This window comes from Gavia stellata, chromosome 23, assembly GCF_030936135.1.
Source record: "Gavia stellata isolate bGavSte3 chromosome 23, bGavSte3.hap2, whole genome shotgun sequence".
Lineage (NCBI taxonomy): Eukaryota > Metazoa > Chordata > Aves > Gaviiformes > Gaviidae > Gavia > Gavia stellata.
Genome location: NC_082616.1, coordinates 5117807 through 5138456, shown reverse-complemented (window position 1 = coordinate 5138456; position 20650 = coordinate 5117807). Strand labels below are relative to the sequence as shown.

Sequence of the window (20650 nt, the reverse complement as noted above, 5' to 3'; positions counted from 1 at the left end):
GAACATTGTGCTGTTGGGGCTGTCTTTTAACCATATTCATGATTAAGTGTGGTGTGACAACTTAGTAATTATATGAACATCTGTTTCATGCCTTCCCCGTTTCTACAGAAAATGTTGTATATGAAGGATGTTACCTCTGAGTTTTAAACACATTGTAAAAAGACAGACAGCTAGTTTAATGGTTTCAGTCAAATTTCATGATGCAACTGAGCTTCCTTGAAAGGAGGAACTTAATATAAAATTAATCTAGTTAAAGAAGAATAGGTATCATCTTGACAGCTGTAAAACTACTCCTGGGTTTGAAAACTTCACTAGAGCTGATGTATGTTCTATTAGCAGCAACTTCATTTACCCATGCACTGTGGCATAACTAGTCTTGTATGTCATCTTAGTTATACAACACACATTCTCTATACTTTAGCAGCTACAAAAAGATCTAAAAAGTGCCTAGGGTGAGATTTTTTTTAGTCCTAAATCATCACCCACAATCATTTTAATACTGTAGAATTGTTTTATCTGATGTTTACAAATGAAAACTTTTAAGTGTATTCAGTTAAAATTGAATCCCATTCACAGTTTTAAAACTTATTCCATGAGAACAGAGTAGACGTACTAGTCTGTGCTTGTGTGTCCTTAAGTAGCTTTTAAAAGACCTGAGACATTAAAGTTGACTAGGAATAATATTTGTGGTGTGACATGTATCAATTAGTTTTACCACAAAGGTATTAACTGTATCTTTTTGAACTTCTGTGACTGCATTAGATAGTAAATGGCTTAGAATGAGAAAGAGGAGCTGTTTTCCTTTCCTTATTTCTAGTGCACAGCAACAGGTCTGGCTAGGTCTGGCCGCAGAATATTGTGGAGCTGCCCCTTATTTCTCCTGTTTTTTGTTCTCCTTAGCAGATATTCTCGTACTGTGTATCTATACAATACTTATCGTAATGGGCCTAGTCAGTGTTGGAGACCCTAAATACTACTCCAGAACAAATACAGAAAGTCACAATATGCATAAATTTACTCCATGTTACCAAGAGCATCTCTTATTCATGTTTGGTATCTGACGGCCACTTCAAGAAGTGTGAAAGAAGTGTGTGTTAATACAGGGGATTTTGGGTGGCCCGTGAAAGGTAAAACGTATTGTTGTTAGGGAACGTACTTTCTCTTTCTCCTAAAACGAAAGAAAAGATCAACAGAATAGACTTGCTATTCTGAGTCTTATTGAAGTACCTGAAAGACAATTTAAAGGTGTGTCTGCCTCCAAGGGTCATTCGCTGTGTTGTCCTTTTTTCTGCATCTTTGTTAGATAGGAATGGTATCATATATCATTGGAAAGGGCAACTGCTGCTGAGGCCAAAGAAGAATAGCAAAGTCAGATGATTCAGTGTAATGAATGACTAATCCTGTTTCTAAGCCAGGATCCTGTTTATAAGATGTATTCTGCAGTTCTACATGCTACAGATCTTGGTGGTGGTTGTGTCAATGGAGGGCTACCTTGGGTCTGGAAGAGTGTTGTGCCTTTTTGTCTTTAGACTGTGTTTAAAGCTATTGTGTGCCGCTGACTGTTGGAAACACATTCGCCTTTCTTCTGTCTGAAGATGTGATACCTAAGACAATAGTGTAAAATACAGTGGCTTACGAAAACAGAAGGAAGCATCTATTGCAGTGGTCTGAATTTTCTTAAGGGAAAAGGGATTTTTTAAAAAAAAAAAAACCTGAATTTCTAAGGTAATAGAAAGTTAGATTTGTAAGCATGCTTTGAATTTATGCAACTTGAGTAATTTGCTGGTGGTTGCATCGTCAGGACTGAGGCATTCTTTCTGAAATTCCATATTAATAATTATTAATAAAAAAATCAGGTCATTGTAGGGTTGTTTCCTATTTCATTAAACTATCAAATCTGATTATTCAATTTAAGCTAGTTGTCTATGTCAATGAAATATTAAACAGCTTGTGAGAACATGTGAGGTGTACTGCAGAGGAAATGCAGCAAGAGTCAAAATTTACCTTTCTGTGAACACTGTTCAGGAGAAAGTTTGAATGCTTTTAAGAGATTCTGTACAGAGCAGAATCGTTGCTGGTTTAGTTTACTTAGCGGTAATGGTATACATATTAAATTCCCCTTCAGGCTTACTCAGGGTGAGATGTTCAGAAACAAATGTGCACCTTGTTGAAGAGTGTTAAGTCAGAAGTTCAGTACGTCTTAACAAGGTGACTACAAAAATAAATGTGGATGGCCTTTTTGGGTACCTGCCAGACAGGCACGATAGAAGTCAACCATTTACTGAAGACCTGGTTACAGGGGGGTGGGAAAAGTCACCTTCTGATTTAAAATATGCTTTGGGTCAGGTTTCTGCTCAATAGAGCTGAATTCAGTTTATTTCTGAGCTGTCACTATTGCAGAATAGCAGCGGTTCGAGGGGTATTCTGTGGGAAGACTAACTGTAATTGGCAATTCATTTCTTCATTTCCATGCTATAGCCAGCCTTGACAAATTAATCACAATCAAATACAGGCTGCGGGAAGGGGGCGACCTATGCAGCACAGAAGAAAAATGAGGCCTCATGCTGGCATGACAGACTAATCTTTCAATTCACCCCGTTAGACTGAACGACGGGACTTGTTGTTGTGCCTGTCACCAGCGCCACCCATAAACAAACTGTTCACTCTCGGTGCTAGGGTTTGGCGGGTGCAATAAAGGTTATTGAGTGCCAGCCAGCACCTCGTCGATCACTGCTGTGGGACGGGGATCACCTGGATTAGTCCTGAGGAGGAAGAGTCAATGTGTGGTGGCTTACAAGATCCCTGGAGAGAGCGCAGCCTAAATTATGTTGTGAGGAGTGATTTTTGATTTCGTGTCTGATACCACAGAAACCAAAATCTCTCCTTGGTTTGGGTCGACGTGTTATGGCTACTGCATAAGAAGCCTGTCACAGCAACCATTATTGCTAGCAGGTCTAAGTGGCAACAATTAGTTGTGAAATTGTCCCAGGGAATAGGACCTAGGTTGGTTGCAGTTGGAAAGGGAAAAAAGGCAGCCTAAAGAACTAATTTACTCTGTCAGCTATGGAAGAAACTTGAGATCTTTTGGTAGATGTTTTAGTTAGCTTTCTTCTTATGTACTTCTTGGAATGGTGCAGCACATGTGTGGCTCCTAGGGTTATATTTGGAATATGAGACCCTATTTTAACCGACCTACTTGATACTGTCTACTGCTATGACTTTAGGTTTTCATCTGGTAACTAAAATGGAAACAGAGCTAAATTCACACTGGAGTAAGCCAATATACCTTGGTTTCAGAGAAGCTATAGTGGTTTGCACTGGCTGTGAAATATTCCATTGCATTTAGAGGAATAGATCTAGCTTTTTGTAATTAACGCTGTTCGCTTTGACTCTAACTTCATTGACTTCAGCAGAGGAGATATCTGGTCCGATGTATCATACCTTTCTTATAATGTTCATTTGGGGCAGAGGAGACTTCGTTATCTTTTTCTTGAAAGAGTATCTAGCCCCTTGGAAAGAACATTACTTTAGAGTCTGATTTGTAAATGGTTTGTGTGTCTCTCTTTTTATTCCTTTCAATATTTTACTTATATACGAGTGAGTGGAGTGCTTGCTTTCCTATATATTACTAGATAAACTGTATCTATCATTTTCCAATTTAGTTTTAGACAATGCAGCATATCACTTTTTTCCCCCCTCTCCCTTCTCTCTGTGATGTTTGAAAGAACCCTTTAACAGAAATAATGTATACTACTATTTATAGGGTAATAATTTACTGTATGTGATGCTGTGGCAGTGGAAGACTTTCTGTCCCCTTCTATTTTCATTTCTCTCCGGAGTAAGAACATTAAAGCTTCACTTTCAAGGAGTTGGAAGTATCCCATATGGAAAATACCATCTTTCATCACACATTGTGACTTGTTCTGTCAAAAAAGAAATTCTGGTTCGCTTAGTCAAATTGAGTAGCGCTTACAGGTCACTTGCTGAGGAAGGTTCTGTTCAATGTGAGTAATGTTATGCTGATCCTGCATGGGGAGGGCCTGGTTCAGACATCCCTGAGCTAAATAAGAGCCAGTATAAATTCCAGCTGGCAGCCAGGTAGCAAGTTTTCTGTATCCATTTTCCTGTTTCTCAGTTTTTATGATCAAAAGCATATTTCTAAAATGGGGAAGATGACAGTGTGAACTGTTGGGCATTCTGATGAGAAAAATACAGAATAGGAAGATCTAGAACCTAATATTGGACAAAAAAAAAAAAAAACCAACCAAACCAAAACAAGAAACAGTTGCATCCTTAGGATAAGAGTAAATCGACTGTTCCAACAGTGACCAGTGTGTGGTGCATAGTTTAAGCTTTATGTACCAGTTCATTATCCAGTGTTGGAAAAAATGAGTATCAGTTTTATGCAGAATGCATATCAGCGTAAATTGCCCAGTGTAGGCTGTGAGCTGTAGACAGCGCAATCATAATAGCTTTTCAACTGATGCAGTTTTATGGCTTCAGAACATTAATCATTTTCTTATGCCTTTAATTACCGTAAGGTAGTTATACTTGTGTTCATAATAGGTGCTAAACATTATTCCACTGATAGGTTTTTAACCATTCTTTTTGTTGTAGCTAGTAAACACAATACGGCAGGCCATTATGAGTCCAGAACGTATTTTTTTTTTTTTAGCCAAGTGCCATTAGGAACATTACTGCTGTAAGGCCAACAATGTTTTGAGCTATATTTGCTAGCTGATTGTAGTCTTCAGTTTTTTCTTCTGGCTTTAGGAATGAGAGAAAAGAACAATTCAGTTGCTAAACAGGCGTTGCTTAATTAAGAGAAGATGATTTTTGTCCCTTTTGGAAAAATAAAGCCTAGTTCCCAAAGTGAGAAAGAAAGGAAAGGTTGCTGCATTTTCCACAGTACTAAATACAATATAGAAGAAAACAGTGATGCTACTTACATGCTGACTATGCTGGACAGTGCTCTAGGAATCTTATATTTTATTTTGCTGTTGACTTCATAAGTTATAATTTACTAGTTTTCAGTAAACCAATAGTTTACTGATGTATAGTAGGCTCTTCACAAAGGAAGATGTGAGATTCAAAGCTCCCTTTTAATCGAAGCTGTCAGCCTTGATGCGGGTAATGAGGGTGTATATTGGCAATGCTTCCGTGTCATTCCTAATGAGGATTTCAGGTTGTGGAACCTTATATCAGTCTTGCCATTGTGTGGGCTGATTAATGAGTTGTCACCATTTTATTGAATATAGGTAATCGGAGGCAGCGATTGTATTTACCGTGCTTGGCAACCAAGAAGTGGAGAATGCACAACTGACAAACTGAATGTACAAGAATCTCTAACTGTTTAATTTACGTGCATACACAAGGTTTTATCAACTCCCCATGTATGTTTTCAGTTGATGTTTTTAAAAATTGTGCACAAGTGACATGGAAATATTTAACTGCTCTACTATTGAATTTCTTTAATAATGCCAACATATTCAAAATTGTCTCACCAAGGGCAGTCAGTGATGTTCTAGTTGTGGAGTTTCATGCATTTGATGGTAAAGAATTAACTTCTGAATCCTTCCTTAGTTTGTTTCATCTTTTCAAGATTTCTTTTCCTAGTGGTTGACCTTCCTCTGAGTTTCCCATGTAGATTACTTGGCATTTATGCTGACCTTAACTAAGCTAAACGCTTTCTGAAAAGGAATAGAGAAATGTTTCTCTATCAGCACTTACACCAATAAAACATAGACTTGGTAGTTCTTAAGCGTATGTTATGTATAAATTACATATGATTTCAAGAAATTACTTTAAAAATTACATTGGATAATGAATTATGTTTACTTAATAGACCAATTTTCACAAATTATTGAAGTTTCATGGTATCAAAGCTTCTGGCTAGGAAGAGGTAACCTTGACATTTGCACTGAATATATTTCAGCCTTGGCTCCACATTTTATCATTCTTGGTGTCTTCAGTTTTCTCTTACCTCCACAATTTTTTTAATCTACTTATTTTTATTATTTGTTTTTATGACTCTTACTGTCAACATATTTCACTGGTTTTCTACTTACTAAACAAAATGGTTCTGCCTGAATTTCATGTGTAGTCTTAATGTTGTAACTTTTAATGTACGATCCCTGCTCTTTAGGTTACTCTGTATTTATTGCTTGTTTTTGTCACTGCCTACTAAATACGTTAATGTCTGTGGATCTCCAAATTATAAGGCTCCTCTCTTCCCCTAAAACGTCAGAACTGATGATGAAACTCTCTTCCTCTTCCTTCGCAACAAATCTGAATATCCACTTAGTAAATACTAGGAGGTAATCTTGTGCTTCAATCCAATCCTGAATTATCTGTCTATAATTTTGAGCGCTTAAGACAGTATCATCACATTAATACACATGGGATGCAGCTATTTAAAAGATATTTTGCTTTAAAAAAAGCCAAACTCGCCACCACCAAAACATCCAAGCAATCAATCCTATCTAAGCACTATTTGGCTACTTCAGTTCCACCTGCTGTGAGGGTGCCTGGCCTCCAACAGCTCACTCCACCAGTTCCCTCAGCTGCCCCATGCCAGGAGTCACAGCCTCCTCAGGTCTGTCAGTCTGCCTGCTTGTGTGACTGCTTTCTAATGTTTCAATCCCAAGGAGCGTGGCTGGGGAAAAAACAGTCTAGATTGAAGCTAACCCATCCTGCTTGGTTTGGACCAACACAAAGGGTGTTCACACAAGCATTTTGGCCAGCAGATCTGAGTGTGGAGTAACTCCTGGGGGTCAGAGATGCTGCTTGAGGAGGTAGCATCTTCGCTTGTTAAAACGATTTAGAAGGTGATGTCTTTCCACTCTCTGAACTTGCTTTGTTAAAACGAGCGTGGGGACTTTTTCCATTTGTTTACTGAATTTTCAAAAGTACCTCAATCCTTTTGAATCATCCATTATTTTTAGTGTGTACCCGGTGGTGTTATCCCACTCTCGCATACACAGAACATGAGAAAGGTATATGTGGAATCTGATGGGAACATATAGGAAATAAGATCTGTATTAAAATATCATCACAAGAAATGTTTCCGAACCTCACACATGCATCGTTTCCTCCTCTGACTTAGCACTAGCTCATTCTTCAAATAGTGTTCTAACTAATTTTGAAACTGTTTGTGTAAGCTAGTCTGACTGCTGCTCTTGGCATTTTTTCCCCCTTCCTGCTTTTTCAATCTGTATAGAGAAATTTTTCCCAAATTCCTACTGCAGAGGGGAATTCTTAATTCATGTTCATTTTCCTCCTTTTGGTGTTTGTGTAAACCTTGCAGCAATTAGTCTTTCTGTTTGTTCAAATTCTTTTGTGTCTTAGAGGTTTAATTGTAATCTCCTATTTCCTAAGCAATCCAAATCCTCCTCCTTTGGCCCTTCTGAATTTTGGAGATCCTTCTTTCAGATGTTCACTGCTTTTTTTTTTTCTATTGCTGGAGTAGTTTTAAGTTAAATACCGAGGGCTGGACATATGGTGGTTTTAACATGGCTTGATTAGTATCTATTACTGTGCAAGTATAATTTATTTTTATTTATTCTTAACTATTTTAGGTAGTGACTGCACCTTTGTTTGCTTTTTGAAATAATTTTTAGTAGTCGTGTTCAGACTTCCAGTGGCATAACCCCACAAAATTTCAGTCCGTTATTCTTTTCCTGTCTCCAGGTAGTTACTGTAAATTCAGTAGCTTTTATTTATGTAAGCATTAAGCTGCATGAGATTATTTTGCAAAGCTCATATATAAATATATATAGTTCAAATAAGCATGGGTATTGATCCCGTTGGTTTTGACTCATCAGTACTGTGAGTTTTCTTGCTTTGTTGTGGAGGTTCTTTCTTCAGCAATTGATTTATAAAAATCAACCTTGTTTCGTGTAGAATGACAGTCTGTTAGTTTTGTACACCTACCTAGAAAAGCCTACCTAGAATTGCTCTCCCACCCCCCAAAATCCTCCTTTGTTTTCGAACAAACTCTTACGCTGGTCTCACCAGCATAAGTACTCTCATGCCTTAATTTTCCATTCCCTGCCTTTTTCTATAGTTTTTCTGCATGTTCTTGTGACTTCGTTTTGCAGGCTTTCAAATTGTTTGTTGGGGTGAAAGAAAAATAGAATAGTTAGAGTATTTTATGAGAGAGAACTCTGTGGTAGTGTGGTGGCTTGACCTTGGCTGCCAGAAGCCCACCCAGACCCTCTCTTACTCCTCCTCAGCAGGACGGGGGGAAAATAAGATGAAAAACTTGTAGATCGAGATAAAGACAGGGAGATCACTTGCCAAGTACCATCATGGGCAAAACAGACTTGGCTTGGGGAAAATTAATTTAATTTATTGCCAGTTAAAATAGGTTTGGATAGTGAGAGACAAAGGCCTTCCCTGCACCCCTCCTTTCCCAGGCTCAGCGTCCCCCCCTCACCCCCAACTCCTCCACCCCCTCCTGCAAGAGGAGTTCAGGGAGCTGTTTCTCACATTTTTTTTTTTTTCCTCGCTGCGGGTGCTGTTTTGCCCTTCCTAAAACCGGCTTCCCCTGAGGGGCCGCTGGCGTTGCGGAGGGTCTGGGCCATGGAGTCAGCCAGAACCGGCCGGAACCGGCTGCGCCTGGCACGGGACAGTCCGGACTCTCCTCCCAGGGGCCCCGCAGGCCCCCCGCTGCCGGCGCCTCGATGCCTGCACACAATACAAGAGCAAAAACTTAGCCAGGGACCAGGAAATATTATCAAGTTTTATTTTAATTTAGACACATCCTTTGTCATCTTGTCCGTGATAGCTGCAGTGGGAGGAGGAGAGGTTGTGAAATGCCTTTTTCAGTTTTAAGGTGTAAAGCTGGGAGAGGCTCTTTTCCCCTCCACGGGGTAAATCCTGTGAGGAGAGCTGAGGTAAAACCTCTATAAATCTGCCTGAATTGCCCCAACTTCTCTAGATTTTGTCCCGTACAGTGTTAATTTTCCCTCCTCCGTGCAGTTTTGGGGGTTTTTTTCACTGGTTTCTGTCCCCAGAGATGTGGGGAAGACTGTGCTGTGGAGGGTGGTGACTGCGTATTGATAATTCACTGAAATAATCCTGACCCGACGCAATATTGCAGTGGTATTTTTCACAATCTGGAGATGTACAGCTGTTGTGTTAATGCAAGCTATCTCGAATGTAATTGTATATATAGAGAGGACCCTTTGATCTGATAAAATTAATGGAAATCACATTCGCTAAAGCCGCTCCGTAAGCTTGACTCTAATGCTTACATTCGGTTTCGATTATGTAAAAAGCTCTTTCGAACTGACCCACCTTCTTTTTACATTTCCCCTAATTAAAGATCCTTTATTTCCCCTAGTTTGCTTCATTGCTTAATAATCAATGACATTTCTCTGTCCAGTAAGTTTAAATGCTTTTCCATATGCCTGCCACTAATCTACCTGGGTTGTCGTGTTTCCAAGAGGATTAGTTGTGTTTGTGCACGGGGTGTGGAGTTCTGCCTCAAAAGTGTCATTTTCCCCAGGCGTAGCGTGGGTCATCTCATGCTGAGTGTAAACACAAGCTAAATGTAATAAAGTGCTGGAATAAGCCACCCCTTTTGCTGCCACATGGCCACATTTACAAGGAAATTGAGGTGGGAGGTCAATTTTTACTTAAAGCCTCAGGTTGGAGATGCCTGTTTTTTTAAGTGGAGGTCTTTTAATCTCAATTGTCTGACAGGTGGTAAGAAATTTACATTTAAATTGTCCACATCAGCTTCTTGTTTGTACTGGGTTGTTGGACAAAAGCAATTCCTTAGTCTTCCATATCCTTTGCTGTGTGATCTAACCAACCATAGCATAGGCTCCTTCTTTTCAAATATGGGCATTGCTTCTGACTAATTGTCATTTGCATTGGCATTTCTTTCTCCTATATCAATTTGAATATTGTTCAAAATGACATGGAAGACATGGTGGTTTGTTTTTTTTTTTTTTCCCCCTGAAGAATGGTCTCTCACAAAATGAAATAATTTTTCTCTAAAGCTAGGTTTACCAATGTTGGTCTAACCAGAAATGTTGATGTTTGCTAAGCCTTTGTAAACATTAGGAATTTCCATTACCTGCTAAAGCAAAACACCTTTGCTTGTATAATGATTTAAAAAAAAAAAAAATCACACTGACAACTTGTCAGAATACATGCTGAAAATGCTATTTTAAAAAAGTGTTAATAAGACCCAAAGTTCATATCAAGACTAAATTGGATTTGAATTTGTGGGATGGAAGTGCCATTAACTAGTTACTGAGTCTTGTGTACTTCAATCAAAAAGGAAATTAAATAAATGCATAATTGTGAGTTAAAAGCAAATTAAAGATATTAGCAGAAATCGTATTTTTAAAAAATACTTGTTTGACAATTAATGCTGTGATCTTTTGATACGCTGAGGAGCCTGATGAGATCTGGGATATTGATCGACTACTGCTGTTGGCTTTAAAAGGCAAATGATGCTATAGGGACTGACTGTCAGTCAAGGGAAGTGTTGCAATAAGGGAGTGCTAACATGGGTATATATAATTAGCATGTGAGTCAATGAGTCCTTAAAAACAGAAAGAAGGTAGAAGAAGGGTCAGGGTTTTCCAAGAGATTATATTTTTGAATTCTACCTGTTAATCATTTGTTCTATTCTCTTTAGCATATGAGGACTTGCTAAGAGCATCGAAGTATGAGATGCACAGTTGTAACCAGTCAGGTTTGCTGTGAATCAGAGTTTTAAATTTCAAGTTTTCCTTATCCTTGCTTTAAACCAGTTTTCCCAATAATCCAATCCCTAAAACTCTTTCTACTGGCATTTCTCCTTTTGTGTATATTGCTGTGATCTCAGGTAACAGAACAAGCAAAAAGAGTTCTTAGTGCAGCATTTGGAGGAAGTTTGAATAGCTGTTAGTCGCTTCCATGTACTTTTTGTTCACAAAGTTACTGCAATACAGTCTGAAATGAAGTTATGCATCTAGAGTAGATTGGCTGGTTGCTGATCCATACAGTAGCGTAAAATCAAATAAGGCACACTTGTGACCCTTGCTGGATAAAAAGAAGGATATGTATTTTCAGATGAAGCTCATCTCTTGCCAGGCAAATGACTTCTACAGAAATGAAGCAGCATCTAGGCAAGGGGGAAAAAATGCTTCCTCTTAAAAAAAAAAAAAAAAATGCATAAAATGTTGAGATAGTGCAATGATGTGTCAAGTCAAACATCCTGCACCAGCACTTGTTTTAGTAGCATTCACGTAGTGGGTGTTGAAGTAGTATGAAGTGCACTATTGTACAGTGAAAACAGAAGCCATTAAGCATCAAATATAAAACGCATCCCCCTCTCTGTTCCTCCAAAATGTACAGGCATTTTTGAACTGCAGATTATCTGGAAATGTTTCAGTTCTGAGCTGTTGTAGATTTCCTGAGTACAATAGAGCTGCTGGTCTGTGTGACCCTTTAGTATGGTTTATCACTGCCTGAGGCAAGAATGGGAAAAAAATCCACAGTGTGAATAATACACACAAACCAAGGATCAATAACGTATGTGTTAAAAAGAGTTAACTAAGTAGATTAAATACGTCTCGTGCAGTATCTTGCTTTTTCACCCAGCCTGCCCTGTAACTTTTTTCCATATATGTCTTTTGGGGAAGAAGATAAAAGAACATCTTTGGTTCCCCTTTTTTTCCATAAGGAGTGAGTATATGTAGTTTTGGCTGATTTTCTTTATGTGCTCTTAGGAAATCTTTGATTTCCCTTAGAGAGGAGGTAAGAACTGTGCTTCAGTGGAAATAACGTGAGATTATTTTGTTTGTTCTTGTACGTGTATGGCCTTCACCAAGCACTCTGTTGTTTTTGGATAATCCAGCTAGGTCTTTGGGTTGCATCTGTCAGAGCAATTGAATGTGGTGGAACTGATTTAAAGGATAGAGCTGGGCTGGCAGCGCTGGCTGTTTTCTTTATGTGACTTTGTATTTTTGTCCACTGCCTATGTGTGTGTTATTCCTCTGAAGTTTGTCAGACCTTCTATACTGTCATCTCCCTTCATTTTGCTGCGGTAGCTTGTCTTCCCTCGTATCCCTTACATACACATGTATCCCCAAGTCCTTGTACTTGTAACTCCTGTCACAATGTGCTGCCTATTCTAGTCGAAACACTGAGAGCCCCAGTGGAGCCAAGAGCCCTGATATTGGCTCTGCCAAATTCAGCCCTCCTCCCCAAAACCCTGCACCCCATCTTGCAGCAAGAGGTCCTGTGCTCCCTCCCTCTCCTCCTCTTCCTCCACCCCAACCTGCTACACTTCAGTGCACTTTCCTGGCTCCCACTCTCTGCACAAAGATCCTGTCAGTAAGAAGAAAGAGCCTCTCATGGCAATTTCTCCCCCTTCTCTCCCTGCCCAGCTTGTAGTGGCAGATGCATTAGTAGACATCAGGGACTCCAGCAGGGAAAGACACGTCGAGAATATCTCAACTTCAGGCGAGCCTTCAATTAGAGTTTGCAATCAATTGCAAGATGCATTTCCATAGGGAACCGGGCTTTGCAAGGTCCGGGATCGTTACTTTATTCCTATTGCTGAACAGCAGATAGCTGGATGCTTAGGCTTCCCTCAGCACTTAGAGGCACTGCGTGTCAAGGAGGGCCTGGGATAGTGTCAGTAAAGGTTAAACGTCACTGCATTGGACCACTTTTTTTAGAAAAACTACCAGTTTCAGGTGGAATTCAGAGTGTGTGGGGGATTGGTTTGTTTGCTTTTTATCTTTTGCAGCATTAGCAAGGCACTTCAGGAAGGTAGGATTGATTCCCTATACATTGCTTCAGTAGAGAACAACAAGGCATTTTTATTTAAATCAGTGGGTAGAATAAATGTTTAACCTTGTTGGAATTGTAACTACAATGAAGCCAATATCCCATTGCTGTTCAATTCAGTGTATGATGGGAGATTTCACAGCTGACTAGTGCTTTACACTTTGTTTCAAATTACTTTTGCTGTATTATGTTGCCACCCTAAAAAAACAACTTGCTTGCTATATATGGGTAAGTAGAAGATGAAATACTCTGCATTAAGGGGCTCATGTACACTTTGAAACCTCTTTCAATTAACGTTTCTCTGTAAAACACTTGTTTCTGGAATAGTTGTTCTGGATATGGTGTATAGTGTGTTTTAAGAAGAATGATGTACTTGAGCTCATGAACAGCTGCATGCATGTGTCTAAATGGCTGTGTAATTTATGCAAACGTTGCATATACGCTCTTAGGTAGACTTTATAATTGCAAAACTACCTGTGTAAGTATATCTTTCACTTGCATTTGCATTGTGTATACTTTCTCTTACCATATGAGAATGCTAATTGCCAGAGTAGTGAGATCTTTTCCCGTTCAGTGTTGTGGTGGTATCTTTCTGCTGTTTCCCCTATTATGCTCAGCTTGAAGCCTTAATGATCCACATGGGCATTAGAAATACCCTGGCAGACAGAAAAGCTCCATCACATAGCACAGTAAACAGCACAGCTCTGGAGCAGTTTGCTTCCCAGAGAGTCTCTCAGTATTGCTTGCTGCATTTTTTTTTTTTTCTTAGAAGACTGCTAGAGAACCCATTTATCCATGATGTGGTCCCTCTGCAAGCATCCTCCCTGTAAGTGCTGGAAAAAGAATGAAACCAAAATCCTGACTTCTAACAAAAATGTACTGACTGCTGCAGAAAAGTGAAATTCTTGCAAATACGCAGCACTGCTGCAGAATCGCAGTATAATACCTCCTGCAGTAAGGTACTCGTAGGGAAGCTCTATTCCTCTTCAGCAGCCCCAGTGTAAATGCATTTTCAGTAAATTTTTTTTTTTTCCTCCCAATGCTAATAAATGTCAAACAGCTTGGTAAACTTGAAATCTAGTTTTTCTTTAGTCGAATCCTAAGACTTGTTAGTGCAAGCCTCTATCTGCTCACATGACCTAAATAATTATAGTATATGCCTATATTCAGCTGACACTTTTAAGACAATTATATGGCAGGTATTTTTCCGGTGATACCAATGTAGTAGAGTGTGAAGTGAAACATGGTATGATATCGTGTATTTCACAGAAACAGCAATGACACGATTTTTCTTGCATCTTAGCTGTCGTCTTGTAACTGACCTCTCTTCAACTGCAACCATAAGCTGAGTCCAGACTTGCAACTTGTACAGAAAAAGCGGCTGAGTTGTAGATGAGGGTGGATTGCCGTGCTGATCAGACAGGAGACCGCTGGCTGTCAGCACAGCAACGAGCGCACACTGGGCATCTTTTCTGACAAACCGAGGCTGAGCCAGCCCTGTTGTCAAAAGAGCCAGTGCGTCTCGGCCTGCAACGTCTTGGTTTTGCTGACTTGCATGAGGTTTAAAATGTGCCCTGGTGCCAGCGTTCACCCTGGTTGGCTTAAGGTGCCTTAATATGACCCAATGCATTTCTGTGAATGAAGAAGGGCTCTCCGTCATTTCAATACTCCACCTGCTTTGTGTCACTGCATCATAGCAGAGACGTTCTGTTTCTTGCATTAGTTGCTAGATGCTTCTTTTGGGTTTCTTTATTAACCATCTTCTACCATCTGCCTCTCTGTCATGTCAGCGGTTGAATGCAATTGGCAATCATTCTTCAGGAACTGTATGTATTTTCCTGTTGCTGCTGAATTTTTTCACTCAAGGAAAATGAAAAGGCATGTTCCTTGCTTGAGAGGAATTGAGAGACATATAATGATTTCTTCAGAAGAATGGTTTTGTTTATGCGTTTTGAAAATTTCACATTTTCCGTTGTTTTATATGTATGCTAATTAATTACTCTAGCATAGTCTATAAGGGGTACAGTGAATATATGCAGCTTTGTTTCTTGAGGTAACTGGGGTAACAGAAAGGTTACTGGCTTTTTACAGTACTTAATTTCACTGTCTTTCTCAGAGGTACTTTTTGAGTGGACAGCAAAGAAGGTTTTCTCTGGCTGAATGAGTTCAATAGGGCAAGGTAGGTTATTTAGCAGAAGATTCATGGCTCTTCTCTTTGGTCTTGAATGCAGCTGATCCAAATGAGGGCACTTGCTTTCCAGGTTGCGAGTGTCCACAAAAATGATCAAGCTAGCAACTTGTCAGCTTGTTTGGCCAATCACCACGTGACCCATGGCTATATATAAGAAAAAAAAGGGGGTGGAGGGGAGGAAAAAAGCTCAACAATAGCAATAACCGAAGCTTGCTGGTAGAATACTACCATCTCGGCTTCTAAACAGGCCAGATGTGCCATGGTAGTGGGAATCAACCTAGCATGAGTGAATTCATTTTGACGACTGAAATGTGTCTTTGACAAGATGATTATATGGGATCGGTTGCAAGATTATAGTTTCATGACTGAAGGACAAGTGAATATATCAAGTAAGCCCACCTCAGGCATGCTGGGCTGTGCATCTCATTTGTTTCTTTTTATTGTCATAAAGCTATAAGTCTGAAGTGTTATGATTAATGTGTTGTCAATAGCTAGCTTTAACCCACATGACCACAATGAAGTGCCGTTATTCACATGTCTGTTGTGATTCAGAAAGCATTTGTAGCACCAATAATACTACTGGGTTTCAGAACATATATGGAATAAATGCTTAGTGCCTTTTTTCCTAAACAAACCTGGGAAATGTCTTTATTTTCCACACCATCTGGTGCTGATGATTCCCACACAGCAAATACTTGATGCATGGTGGAAATACCCTGTCATACTGACTGCAGAGAGAGCCTCCAGTACACTTCCACAGTTTAAAAATGTGACTGTTGAGCTACTATTTGAAGAGCATCCTCTATATATTATTCAACATCATTGACAAATATATAAACTGAATAAATGGAAGTTATTACTTTTTGACAGTCATGTTGATTAAACAATGGGTCTAGGGTTTGATTTTTAGAACACGGGAATGGTCTGTAAACTGTTGCATCCTGATAGATGCACAAACATGCCAGTGTAGATATTTTTCTAAGAAAGTATGAGAAACACATAATGAGTATTTGTGTTGATGTGCATTTCGTTCTTTTCATTATTTGCTTCAAAATGAAACCATTAAAACTGGAAAATAAGAATATTAAGATTGTGATGAGCCTTTCAGAAACCATAGAGACAGGAGCATATTTTAAATTAATAAAAACCTGTCTAGCATTTAGGCTGTGCTAACAAAAAAAGATTCAGACCTTTTTTTACCGAGGTGAGTTGATTTACGGAAAACATTAGGCATCTCAGTTAAACTGACAAATTATAGCACTTACCCCTGCAGCTACTGAAGTGATTTTCTGGATTGACATTTGCTTGTTAGTATTATAACCTAACTGATATAATCTGTTATCATCATCTTCAGCTATATCATATTAAAGGTTGATTATTTAGTACCTAAGTTGTGTTAATGGGCTTTTCATGGGCAAGTGGCATTACCTGATTGTAAGTTAGACATTTTTAATAAGATGCAGCATTGGATTGAGCACAGTAAGAGAGGCGGATAAAGCTACCAGCATCTCCATACAATCTGGGAGTCCCTTAAACAGATTTCTGTTAATTTTATGTCACAAAATCGTTGTTGCACTGCTATTCATTGAAGAAGTTCTGGTATACGTTTTTCAGATACTGCACGGACAAATTAGGCATACAGTAACGGACACTCACAATAGTGTGAATGTTTCTCTGCTAAATCCCCCAAGCGCAAAAGGCTAGCACTTACACTAGAGTGTCTAACAACAGGGAGTTCATCGCGTTTTTTCTGTATGTTGGTGAAACAGGAGGACTTAATGTTCTCACCAGTTGCTTTCCAGGGAATAAATAAAAAATGTAAGGGGAACTTCAATGTGTATCTCTACAGTTACTATCTTTCTCAGTTCTCCACACTCTCCTCCTCTAAAATGGCACATTTATTTAATATCAAATATTTCAAAATAATTCTGCCAGATCTTACCATGCCTTCTCTGCAGAATTATGGCCATGATGATCACTCGAGAACTTGCAGTGTACAACTTGTTTCAGCAGCTGTTTCTCAGGTCATTGTTACAATTTCCAGGAAGAAGATGGTAAAGTCCTGGAAAGAGGTGCAGAAGCTCATAAGCTTGAAGACCTTTAAAAGCTTTCGTAGGCCGTCACCGTGGGTAATACCTGTGCAAGGACATACCAAAGCAGTAGAGTTCAGATGAGGTATATTTTATGTGATGGTGGAAGGATGGGAGTTTTTGTAGGGGGGAGTATGAAGGCATAGTCATTCATCTTAGGGAGTGAATGTAGTAGTATATACATCTATTAGCAACACGCGAAGAGCAGGAGTGGAAGTTTCTAAGCTCAGCTGTGGCTTGACTGATGCTGGTACCCAAGTCAGTGTTAAAGCTGGCACTCGCTTTTCTAAAGGCGTATACAAAAGCAGCTGTCCTGTCTAGAGTGACATTTTAGCTGTGAAGCAACTGGGCAAAGATGTGAGAGCTTTCATAACAGTTTCCAAGCAAATTACAAAGATTTTGAAGTAACAAGTGTTTCTGGAGACACAGCTGCGATACAGCCTTTTCCCATATGGTCAGAGGGGTAGGCACATGGAGACGGTAGTGTTGAATGAGCAGAGGAAAGCTCAGCCATGGCCATGCATGCACATAGGATCTCTCCTTCACCCACCACATCTTTCAAACCATGCAGGACTTTCTGCACACCCTTGTTCCTACTGACTTATCAGGCTTGCACCCACTGTGGCATCAGCTGTAATGAATAAAACTATACTTTAAAGGAAGGCTTCTGAACTGAGAGGGGCACAAGAGATGGCGGCTGCTTGCTTCTAGGATTTGCTGTACTTGAAGGGTTGGGAGTAGATCCTGGTAATAGATGGTGAGATGCGATTAGCAGGCACTGTAAATGCTGCAGTAAAATTCCCACTTGCTGAAGCAGCTCTTCAGGAACCAAAGATAGCCTGTACCGTTTTTGTGGTATAGCAGGATTTATTGCCAAAATGTTGGCTTTGCCACTGGAGGGTGTAGGAAGCCTAGGCCAAGTTAGAGGCCTGTGTGTGTGGGTAGGTACATGCTTCACCCCATACCTATCCGTAACATACAGCCTGTCAACCCTCCCTTTTCTCCAGCCAGATAAACCCAGTGAAGTCCTACAGAGGCACCGCTTGCCTGTGCCTTACGGCTAATGCTTCTTTGCCTTTTTGTGCCCTTGTCCTTTTCAGTATTCTGGAGGAGCACTCACTGCAGTAACATGGGCCAGTGTCACTCTTATTACTTTACCTGTTTTATCTTTTGTGAAATTGAGCCTTTAGCCAGAATTGCCTGAGCTGCTGCTCCAGCAGTCGGTTAACTGTGAGGCTCCTCGAGCTCATTTCTCTCAAGTAATTTGATTCCCACGTGCTCACTGAGATTGCTTTTTTGTTGAAAGGAAAAGCGGGGAAGGGGGATGGGTGCATGTATGGAAGCAGACCAAAAATGTTATGGCAGACAAATGTAGCTTAGAGATAAAAACAATGCAAAACCGTGTCTAAAAAGATCCCATCTCACTTTATCTCCCTTTAACCCAGTCCTATAAAACAAAATGTTTTTCTTTTTTGGAATCGGAGGCACACAGGGCCTTTTGTACTGGAGCAGGGTATGGAACAGGAGGCTAAATTCCATCCTGATTCTGCATAAAGTCAATAGGGTAATCCTTTCATTAAAATTACCAGAAATGTGTGTAAAATACTAATTAGATTTTTTTTTTGGTAACTGGTCATAAAAGCCTTCTATGGATTTCAAGATGTTTTCCGAAATTATACACAGAATTCACGGTTTTTTATTTTGGTTGCTGAACTATTTCCTTTACGTTGTGGTTACCTATGAGCAGTTGAACACCAGTTTTCTAGATAAGCTTCTATTTAAGATTGGTTAATTATGGTAGCAGCTTTCTAAATAATGTACAATTTATGGAGAGATTCTATAGAATTCCCAGTGCTTTATCACAGTTTTGGACAAATACCTTGCTGCAAGGGAGTGAAGAACAAGCCTGAAGAGTGAATCTTGCTGGAGGGAGAACTGTTCTGAAAATAAACCATTCAGTGCATAAACAATGGTATATCAGTTGTCTGAAATATGCATTTCTCCCTCTGCATGGCATTCATTGTATGTCCAGGCAGATCGACGATGCTCAGAGTATAGAATTTCTGTTACAAGGTCCCCGTTTGTTAGATAGGATATTACTAATTTAAGCAGACGGTCTGCATAGAGGTCTGTTATTTTATATGACAAAAATTAGGCTGTTGGAAGTCCCTGCTTTGGGTTTCGTTAGTGTTCATTAGTTTGTGTCATAACACATATGCCTCGATGATATCAGCAGTATTATTAAATGTCATAAGAATATATTTTCCCAGCGGCAGTGGAAGTATCCACAGTAACACTTGTAGGATCTTAGCTAATTTTCCATCTTGGACCTGGAAAAAAAAATTTCAAAAAATTTAAAAATATGCTTTATTGAGAAATGGATGCAAAGGAAGCACGTCCTAAATGTCAATATTACTCAAACATTGACTGTTTTACTTGCTACTCTTGCTGGATAGTTGTCATTTATCACTTAAAAACAGTAAGCATGCTGCTGGACAAAATCCTTGCAGAGTCCAGTTACAGGGAGTAATGTTTTGGGGATGTGACTCAGAGGGTGGAGGGACTTAGTGGTTTTGTGGTTTTTCATGTTTTGTTTTGTTTTTTTATTTTAATCTAGCAGCCCACAAGTTCTGAAAAAGGGTTAAAGAAGATGTAAGTTTGGAGGATAATGTGCCAGGTCAAAACACTGGACACCTCTACTAATTTTTGCAGTATCTGCATTTCAGTTTATGGTGTGAGAGGTCATGTATGATGTAAAAAAAGCTGTACGTACGCAGCTGTATGCCAAATTTCATGAGTGTTTCTGTCTAGCCCCGTTGCTTGCTTGTACAGTGTGCCTGCAGCTCCACCTCTTCAAAGACTGTTCTACTAATCTAACCTACTGAGAGCTATTCATACAGCTTATGGGTTTTTATTTTTAAATCCTCACAAAAATGATTTGCTGCCCTCAAGTTAGGAATTTAAAGGAAAATTAAATTAAGGCTGCCTAAGTAATGAAAGCATCTTTAGATTTGATAGATAGAGACCATCAAAGCAAAAAGTCTGTATCCCTGGAAAGATTTCTGATATTGTTTAGTGCTGGGGGGAGTTACTATTGCTAGTATATCATGCAGCATCAGGCCTTAAATTCATACGCTTATGCTTCGTGAATTCCTTAATTTCCAAAGTTGTTCATTATGCTTTAAGTTATAAATTGAGAGATTTCCAAGTCAAACTTTTCTATCCTTATATGGCCTATGGCATCGGGGTCATAGTGTTGTATAGTTTTGCTGACAGATGGATTAAAGAAAGAAAACCCTTATGCCTTAAGAAACATCTGATTTTTTTTCTTGTATGCCATGAAATGTAAGCCTAGTATTTGTTACTGTGATATATGCATTGTATTGTTGTCTGCCTAGTATGACGTGTATAGCTCTTTAGTGTTTCTACTTCTCTTGAGCTGTCGAGCTTTTCTAACTAGAGTTTAAAAAAAAAAACCCACAACCTTCTAATAAAACATCACTGTCCCTGTTTTCAATTTGTTTAGCTGGGGAAAAGAAGTAATTGATGTCACCTAAAACCTTCATCCAAA

General features: G+C 39.3%; 1 protein-coding gene across 4 annotated transcripts in view; it reads left to right on the top strand.

The window, feature by feature from the left end:
• Nucleotides 1-20650, top strand: part of MACROD2 (mono-ADP ribosylhydrolase 2) — an 884404-nt gene that overhangs the window by 600686 nt on the left and 263068 nt on the right. The window lies entirely within an intron of this gene.